This window comes from Neovison vison, chromosome 2 (genome assembly GCF_020171115.1).
Source record: "Neovison vison isolate M4711 chromosome 2, ASM_NN_V1, whole genome shotgun sequence".
NCBI lineage: Eukaryota > Metazoa > Chordata > Mammalia > Carnivora > Mustelidae > Neogale > Neogale vison.
This window is the reverse complement of record NC_058092.1, coordinates 213,896,451-213,905,380: the sequence shown is the minus strand read 5'-3', so window position 1 is coordinate 213,905,380 and position 8,930 is coordinate 213,896,451.

Here is an 8,930-nt window from a genome sequence, read left to right as displayed (position 1 = left end):
ATTTTTTGTTGTTTAGGTCACTTAGTCTACGGTATTCTGTTATGGCAGCCCGTGTAAATTAATACAACCTCCTTTTATTTTCTTAATATTTCAAGTGTATTAGTTTTGTCTTTCCAAATGGGCTTTAAAAGCCACAAATTCAGAAACTGAATCTGTTCACCATTTCTTCATAAAATTGTCAAATGAGATAAATACTAAGTTTTATTTCCAAGAATTTGTAAATAATTTGCCTATGAGAAATCATTAAGAACCAATACGGAATGGCACAACTGTTCCTCTATGGAAGAAACATATCCTTTTTTTTCCTCCAAAAAGGGATTTTTCTTTAAGATTTTATTTATTATTTGACAGAGATCACAAGCAGGCAGAGAGGCAGGTGTGAGAGGTCCCGGGACCGGGGCTCCATCCCAGGACCCTGGGATCATGACCTGAGGGGAAGGCAGAGGCTTAACCCACTGAGCCACACAGGCACCCCCCCTTCCAAAAAGTGATTTTATTATAGCACTGGGACAGGACCCATAGGCAGAAAAAGCAGCCTGGAAGAAACAAATTCTAAGAGATGCCCAATAAATACTGGGTGATTGGGGCTCTAATTATGGTCATTACTCTGGTGACAGGGCTTTGGGAAGAACATTAATGTTAAAGCAGAAAACTATGCCATTTTGTTTCTTCATCTTCCGATGAAACAGTCTATTCTCATAAATATGTCTGCATGGAATCTACTCAAAAAGATAAGAATATATAGGGGCACCTGGGTGACTCAGTTGGTTAAGCACCCAACTCTTTTTTTTTTTTAAAGATTTTATTTATTTATTTGACAGAGAGAGATCACAAGTAGGCAGAGAGGCAGGCAGAGAGAGAGAGATGAGGAAGCAGGCTCCCCGCTGAGCAGAGAGCCCGATGCGGGACTCGATCCCAGGACCCTGAGATCATGACCTGAGCTGAAGGCAGCGGCTTAACCCACTGAGCCACCCAGGCGCCCCAGCACCCAACTCTTGATTTCATCTCAGGTCACAATCTCAGGGTCCTGGGACCAATCCAGCACAAGGCTCATTGCTCAGCAGGGAACTGCTTCTTCCTCTCCCTCTGCCTCCCACTCTCCCTGCTTGTGCTCTCTCTCTTTCTCTCTCTGTCAAATAAATAAATAAAATCTTTTTTTAAAAAGGGGGGGTTCCTGGGTGGCTCAGTCATTAAGCATCTGTCTTCAGCTCAGGTCATGATCCCAGGGTCTAGGATTAAGCCTCATGTCCGGTTCCCTGCTCAGCAGGAAGCCTGCTTCTCCCGCTCCCACTGTGCTCCCCTGCTTGTGCTCCCTCACTCTCTCTCTCTGTCAAATAAGTAAATAAAATATTAAAAAATAAAAAAGGTGGGCGCCTGGGTGGCTCAGTGGGTTAAAGCCTCTGCCTTCGGCTCGGGTCATGGTCTCAGGGTCCTGGGACTAAGCCCCGCATCGGGCTCTCTGCTCGGCGGGGAGCCTGCTTTCCCCTTCTCTCTCTGTCTGCCTCTCTGCCTACTTGTGCTCTCTGTCTGTCAAAAAAAAAAAAAAAAATCTTTAAAAAAAAAAAAAAGGGTAAGAATATATCTTTGGATCTCCAGTGCCGCCCAGACAGGTGTGTCATGGTTTCTTGTCTCCTTGGCAGGTGTATTTCTTCCTTTCTTATTTTTTTTTACAGATTTTATTTTTCAGCAATCTCTACACACAACGTGGGTCTTGAAATCACAACCTTGAGATCAAGAGTCACATGGTCCACCGAGCCAGTCAGGTGCCTGGTAAGTGTATTTCTTTTCTTTCCTTCCCTTCCTCCCTCTTTCTTTCTCTCTCTCTTTCTTTCTTTCTGATTTTATTTGAGAGAGAGGGACAGCCAGAGGGAGAGCTAGCACAAGTAGGGGGAGCGGGAGAGGGAGAAGCAGGCTTCTAGCTGAGCAGGGAGACCAATGCAGGACTTGATCCCAGACCTGAGCTGAAGGCAGATGCTTAACCGACTGAGTCACCCAGGCACCCGTGGCAGGTGCATTTCCAAGAGCCATAAAGGAAAACCAGGTACCTGCCTACCTGGCTCAGCTGGTAAAAGATGCAACTCCTGATCTCAGCATTGTGCATTCGAGCTCCACGTTGAACACAGACATTAATTAAAAAAAAAAAAAATTTTTTTTAGAGGCACTTTGAGTGGCTCAGTGGGTTAAGCTTCTGCCTTCGGCTTAGGTAATAATTTCAGGGTATTAGAATCGAGCCCTGCATCGGGCTCCCTGCTCAGAGGGGAGCCTGCTTCCCCCCCCCCATCTCTGTCTGCCTACTTGTGATCTCACTCTCTCTCTCTCTGTCAAATAAATAAATAAAAGCTTTTAACAAATTAAATTTTTTTTAAATTAAGAAAATATTTTTAATTAAAAAAATAAAAGGAAAGGGGCACCTGGGTGGCTCAATCAGTTGAGTGTCCAACTCTTGATTTCAGCTCAGGTCATGATCTCAAGGTCCTGAGATGAAGCCCTGGCCTCTGTCTTCGGCTCAGGTAATGATCCCAGGGTCCTAGAATCAAGCCCCACATTGGGCTGTCTGCTCCGTAGGGAGCCTGCTTCCTCTTCTCTCTCTCTCTGCCTGCCTCTCTGCCTACTTGTGATCTCTGTCTGTCAAATAAATAAGTAAAATCTTTAAAAAAAAAAAAAAAAAGATTCTCTCTCTCTTTCCTCCTCTCTCCTGCTCTCTCTCTCTCTAAAATAAACAAATAATCTTAAAAAAATAAATAAATAAAACCTCATAGACCACCAAACTTTGGGAAACTCCCATCATGTGTCCTTGTTTGACTCCATGCTCACCATAGACTTATGGGATATAGTAACTGACTTCCCATACCATTTTCTGTCTTTTTTTTTTTTTCTTTTTTAAGATTTATTTATTTAACAGAGAGAGACACAGCGAGCAAGGGAACACAAGCAGGGGGCATAGGAGAGAGAGAAGCAGGCTCCCCTACTGAGCAAGGAGCCTGACTCAGGCTTGATTTCAGGACCCTGGGATCATGACCTGAGTCGAAGGCAGAGGCTTAACCCACTGAATCACCCAGGCACCCCTTCCCATATCATTTTCTATGTTGAGAATGTGTGTTGATCAAATGAGACAAAATGCCCAGTTCACACAACATATTTTCCAGTGTGAATTAGCAAATCAGCCCTCTGGTTTATTTATTGAGTACCTACTATATACCAGGCACTGTTCTAGCCACTGGAGATACAGCAATCACAAAACAGAAAACAAAAACCCTCCCTAGTGGAGCTCAAATTCTACTGGGGAGACAATCTGCAATGTAAATAAAGTCAAAATAATATTAGAGAGCCATTAAGTGCTATCAGAAAATATTTGGGGGGCGCCTGGGTGGCTCAGTGGGTTAAAGCCTCTGCCTTCAGCTCGGGTCATGATCCCAGGGTACTGGGATCGAGCCATGTGTTGGGCTCTCTGCTCACCCAAAAGCCTGCTTCCCCATCTCTCTCTCTGTCTGCCCCTCTGCCCACTTGTGATCTCTGTCTGCCAAATAAATAAATAAAAATCTTTAAAAAAATATTTGGGATGGAGAGTGAAAAAGATTAAGCGGGAACAATTTTATATGGTGTGAACAGGTAAAGCCTTTGAGGAGACATGTGAAGTTAAGACCAGAAGCACATGGAGGACTTAGCCATTCGAAGAGCATTCTGAGGTCAGAAGAACAGTCAGCACATAGGCTGTGAAGTGGGAACCCATAACCTATGTGTTGTGTTTCAAAGGAAGACGAGTTTAGCTAAAGTATTCCAGAGAAGAGGGAGAGTCTACCAAGATAATGTTTCAGTGTATTTAATCTGTGTGAGTCAGTCTCCTGAATCTGATATGTTCTGATTCACTACTTAAATTGAATCTCTAGGCCTCTAACCAATGCTAAAGACCACACATGGTGTGTTTGGAAACCTTCAGATGGCCCCCCATAATCTCTGCTTCTTCTTATTCACACTCTTCTTAGCCCCCTCCCACACCCCTATATTGTAGCAGGATTAATCTGTATGACCAATACCATAAAGTGGAAATGATGATCTATCACTTCTGAGATGATGTTACCAAAAGACTAAGGCTTTCAGCCCAGGTGCTCTTGTTTCTCCCTCTCTGAAAGTGTGCCATGTTGTGAGAGCAGCCTTATGGACAGTCCACGAAGCAAAAAACTGAAGCTTCTGTCCAACAGTCACTGAAGAACGGAGGCCTACCAACAACCATGAGAGGGAACTTGAAGCAGATTCTCTAGCCCCAGTCAAACCTTGTGGACCCTGACAACAGCTTGACTATAATGTTGTGAGAGCCCCTGAGCTAAAACACCAGCTAAGCCACTTCTGGATTCCTGACTGGAAAAAAATTGAGTGAAATAACAGAAGTTTATTGTCTTAAAATGCTAAGTTTGAGGCTAACTTATTCCACCGCATTAGATAATTAATATACCTGGACTGTTGTTACTCTGCTGGGGACCTGCAGACCTTCAGGCACTTTCTCTTTTGGCGCTTAATTTTTAGTTCCCAAAACCCAGTTTTGTTTTGTTTTGGTTTTTTTAAGATTTTATTTATTTATTTATTTGACAGGCAGAGATCAAAAGTAGGCAGAGAGAGAGGAGGAAGCAGGGTCCCTGTGGAGTAGAGAACCCGATGCAGGGCTGAATCCCAGCACCCTGGGACCCTGACCTGAGCTGAAGACAGAGGCTTTAACCCACTGAGCCACCCAGGCGCCCCCCAAAATCCAGTTTTAAGGAATGGTTTAGTCTTCCACTTGCTGCCATATGTCACTGGATTCTTGCAATATCCCCAGAATAAGTAGAAAAGCAAAGATTACTATCCCCCTTCTACTGAGGGAAAAATTGAGGCTAAGAAAGGGTTGATCTATTGGGGCAGAGGCACTCAGTGAGGCTCCTTAGTTCCATGACTGTACTAAGCAGGTGCTTATTGAAGGAGAGATGAATGAATAGGTTTCATCCACTTGGTGGGAATGCTGTGAAGGGCAGGGACCCTTTTAGGAAAAAAAAGGAACTGTTCCCAAATATAGGCATGCATAAGAATCATTAGAGAAATTTCTTTAAAATGCAGACTACTAAAAATAAATAAATAAAATAAAATGCAGACTACTCAGATCCTCTTCCTTCTCGAGAAAGAGATCTTCTATCCGAAGGTGGGGACTTCTGTATATTTAACAGGTTTCCTGGGAGATTATGAGTGTTTTTTTTTTCTTATGATTTTTCTTTTTTCTTTTTTTGTTTTTAAAGATTTTATTTATTTGGGGCGCCTGGGTGGCTCAGTGGGTTAAGGCTCTGTCTTTGGCTCAGGTCATGATCCCAGGGTCCTGGGATCGAGCCCCGCATCGGGCTCTCTGCTCTGCAGGGAGCCTGCTTCCTCCTCTCTCTCTGCCTGCCTCTCTGCCTACTTGTGATCTCTGTCAGATAAATAAAGAAAAAAATCTTAAAAAAAAAAAAGATTTGATTTATTTATTTGACAGAGAGAGATCACAAGTAGGCAGAGAGGCAGGCAGAGAGAGAGAGAGAGAAGGAAGCAGGCTCCCTGCTGAGCAGAGAGCCGGATGTGGGACTGTATCCCAGGACCCTGAGATCATGACCTGAGCTAAAGGCAGCGGCTTAACCCACTGAGCCACCCAGGCACCCCTCTTAAGATTTTTCTTATGATTTTATTTCTCTACACCCAATGTGGGGCTCAACCTTACAACCCCAAGATCAAAAGTTGCATGGTCTACAGACTGAGCCAGTCAGGCGCCCCTTCCTGGGAGTTTCTTACACACTTTAGAAAACTGCTTTGGGGGGCGCCTGGGTGGCTCAGTGGGTTAAGCCTCTGCCTTCGGCTCGGGTCCTGGTCCGGGGGGGGGGGGGGTCCTGGGATTGAGCCCCGCATTGGGTTTTCTGCTCAGCGGGGAGTCTGCTTCCCGCCCCCTCTCTCTGCCTGCCTCTCTGCCTACTTGTGGTCTCTCTCTCTGTCAAATAAATAAATAAAATCTTTAAAAAAAAACAAAACTGCTTTGGCAGACAAAAGAAGTGGTGGTTGTATATGGTGATGGTGATAATGATGGTAAATGGACAAGAGGGAAAGGCCTCATGTGCTTGGGCAGAGGAGGATAAATCCTGTCCAAATTCTTATATCACTCACCAAAGTTGTAAGTCACTCACCAGGTTCTAGGCGTTCTGTTAGGTGCTAGGGATAGAGCCATTAAGACATATGTCATCTACATCCTCAGGGCGCCTGGGTGGCTCAGTGGGTTAAACCTCTGCCTTCGCCCCAGGTCATGATGCCAGGGTCCTGGGATGGAGCCCTGGCATCGGCATTGGGCTCCCTGCTCAGCGGGGAGCCTGCTTCCCTTCCTCTCTCTCTGCCTGCCTCTCTGCCTACTTGTGATCCCTGTCTGGCAAATAAAAAAAAAAAAAAAAAAAAAAAGACATATGTCATTTACATCCTCAGTGGAAAAAGAAAATTCGTCCTTGAAAGAGAGTGATGCCAATATTTGTGGGTGTTTCAGGGGTAAAGAAATGTGGGAGAGCAGGACAAAGTCAAGGTCAAGAGAAGGAGTTGGGTGGGACAGGTTCTAGGAGCTGGAAGCAGGAGCCCACTTCTTTTTGGGAACAAGCTGACCTAGTTGCTTCTGCTGCTTGCCTCTCTGTAGGGCTCCCCTCCCTCTCTCCTTTCCTTACCTCACCTCTTCTCCTCAGTACCTCCTACTTTACTTCTTCCCATGTCTACAGTCATCTTGCGCTAATGACTGGTATTAAAAAATACTGGAATGTATTATTGAATTATTCACTTTAAAATGATTAATATATGGCATGTAATTTCACCTCAAAAAGAAAAAAAATACTAGGTTTTCATATCCGTCCATCCCAATCAGCTAAGCTTGCCATCCTCTTGGACAGGTCATTATACTAAAGTCCTTCTACATAGGTTCCTTGCCTTCCTACCACACCCCAGGTCCACCTGCCAGGCAGCTCTTTATTTCCCATTTTTGCCAGTACCACAATTCTGAAAATGGCTCCAAAGCTGTTCTTTCCTTCCCCAGGTCTGGTCCATAACTAAAAGTAAGCCAGGGAGAAGAGCACTAGGTTGAGTACTTGTTAACTGTGTGACCTTGGGGAAGATATTTAAGTCTGCTTCCTCAAGGACTTAAACCATTTACCTTAATCATCCATTCAACCGAACTGAGATGGTATTTCCTTAAAGAAAATGGGGACACTAGATCACCTGGAGTAGGGGGGTTCCTTCCCAGAGGGAGATGAAGCTGGAAACTGAGGCTTAAAGGAGGCATTAACTAATTAGTAGGCAAGAAGAAGGAGAAGAATGTTTTACAGACAAGTTCAAATTTATTAATCTCTCTGAATCTCAGTTTTTTGCTTGTTCAGTGGAGGTAATAACATCTTCCTCCTAAGGTCTTAATGAAAAGTAAGTGGAATCACAGGGATGAAACACCTAGCACAGTGCCTGGTACAAACTGTATGCCCGACACAGTTTTGCTTCTTTCTTGACTTCCAATTTCCATATGTGTAACCTAGAATGGAACTTCAGATTCATTCACAGAAAGCAAAGTCCCCATCCGGTAGGTTGCAAGCTCCTTTGTCCACCCAGGTGATTGGTGATCACCATGGAATCTGGCCAAGCTAGTTGTTTGGAATGAGTGGCCTCAGGGGTAAGTGGTCACAAGATTGGGGGAAGGCAATCTCATGGACAGTAGAGAAAGAAAAGATTCAAAGCAAGCAGTCCCTCTCCTCCACACTATTTCTTTCTTTCTTTTTTTTAAATATTTTATTTATTTATTTGACAGACAGAGATCACAAGTAGGCAGAGAGGCAGTCAGAGAGAGAGGGGAAAGCAGGCTCCCTGCTGAGCAGAGAGCCAGAAGGCGGGCTTGATCCCAGGACCCTGGGATCATGAGCGAAGGCAGAGGCTTTAACCCACTGAGCCACCCAGGTGCCCCTCCTCCACACTATTTCTAATCCTCCAGTCCAATCCAGCCCTAAAGTATACTGAGAACTGACTACATGGCTGGCATCAGGCTAGGTGACTGGACATACCTTGACTATTGATTCTCACCAAGCTGCAGGTACCAGTTACAGAAGGTAAGTCCAGAGCTCAGAGTAGGGAAGTCAGTTGTCTCATCATTTGCTCTAAAGAGAGGCAAAGCTGGAATTCAAAACTCGGTATCCCAAATTCCAGGTGTGGGCTCTGTTGTTTTAGATTCCCCTTACTCCCTCTAGTGCTGACCTCTGCCTGGGGGAATGTGAGGAGATAGATACAGGCAGGGGATGCTGCCAAAGAAACACCTGGCTTCAGTCAGGTCTCTACAGCTCCCCCCTCCCCTCCCACCCCTGGAGTGGGGGAATCCACAAGGTGGTTGGGAATGCAGGCCTTAAGAGTGTGGCTATGATCACAGCTCCCCTCCTCCACCCTCTCCTAAGCATATGGAAGGGGTCTGCCTCTCTAAGCAGGCCCTCTTTTTTTTTTTCTGTTTAGATTTTATTTGAGAGAGAGAGATATCACAAGTAGGCAGAGAGGCAGGCAGAGAGAGAGGGGAAAGCAGGCTCCCCACTGACCAGAGAACTCTACTTGGGGCTTGATCCCAGGATCCCCGAGATTCACGACCTGAGCCAAAGGGAGAGAAGCTCAACCCACTGAGCCAGCCAGGCGCCCCCAGGCCCTCTTTTCAATCCCCAGACTATGCATCTCCCCATCATTTCATGCTCCCTCAGCAAAAACAAAGGTGGAGAGAAGGGGGTCTCATAAACACTTGAACCTCCACATCTGCAACCTCCCCCACCTGGTCAAGCCAGCTGTGCAAACTCTGGGCAGGAGTGAGAGCAATCAGGCATCCCCCCCCACCCCCCGCCCCCCTCAAATTACAAAGGTGAGGAGGATCCCCTACCCAGTCTGGGCCAGATGCCCTA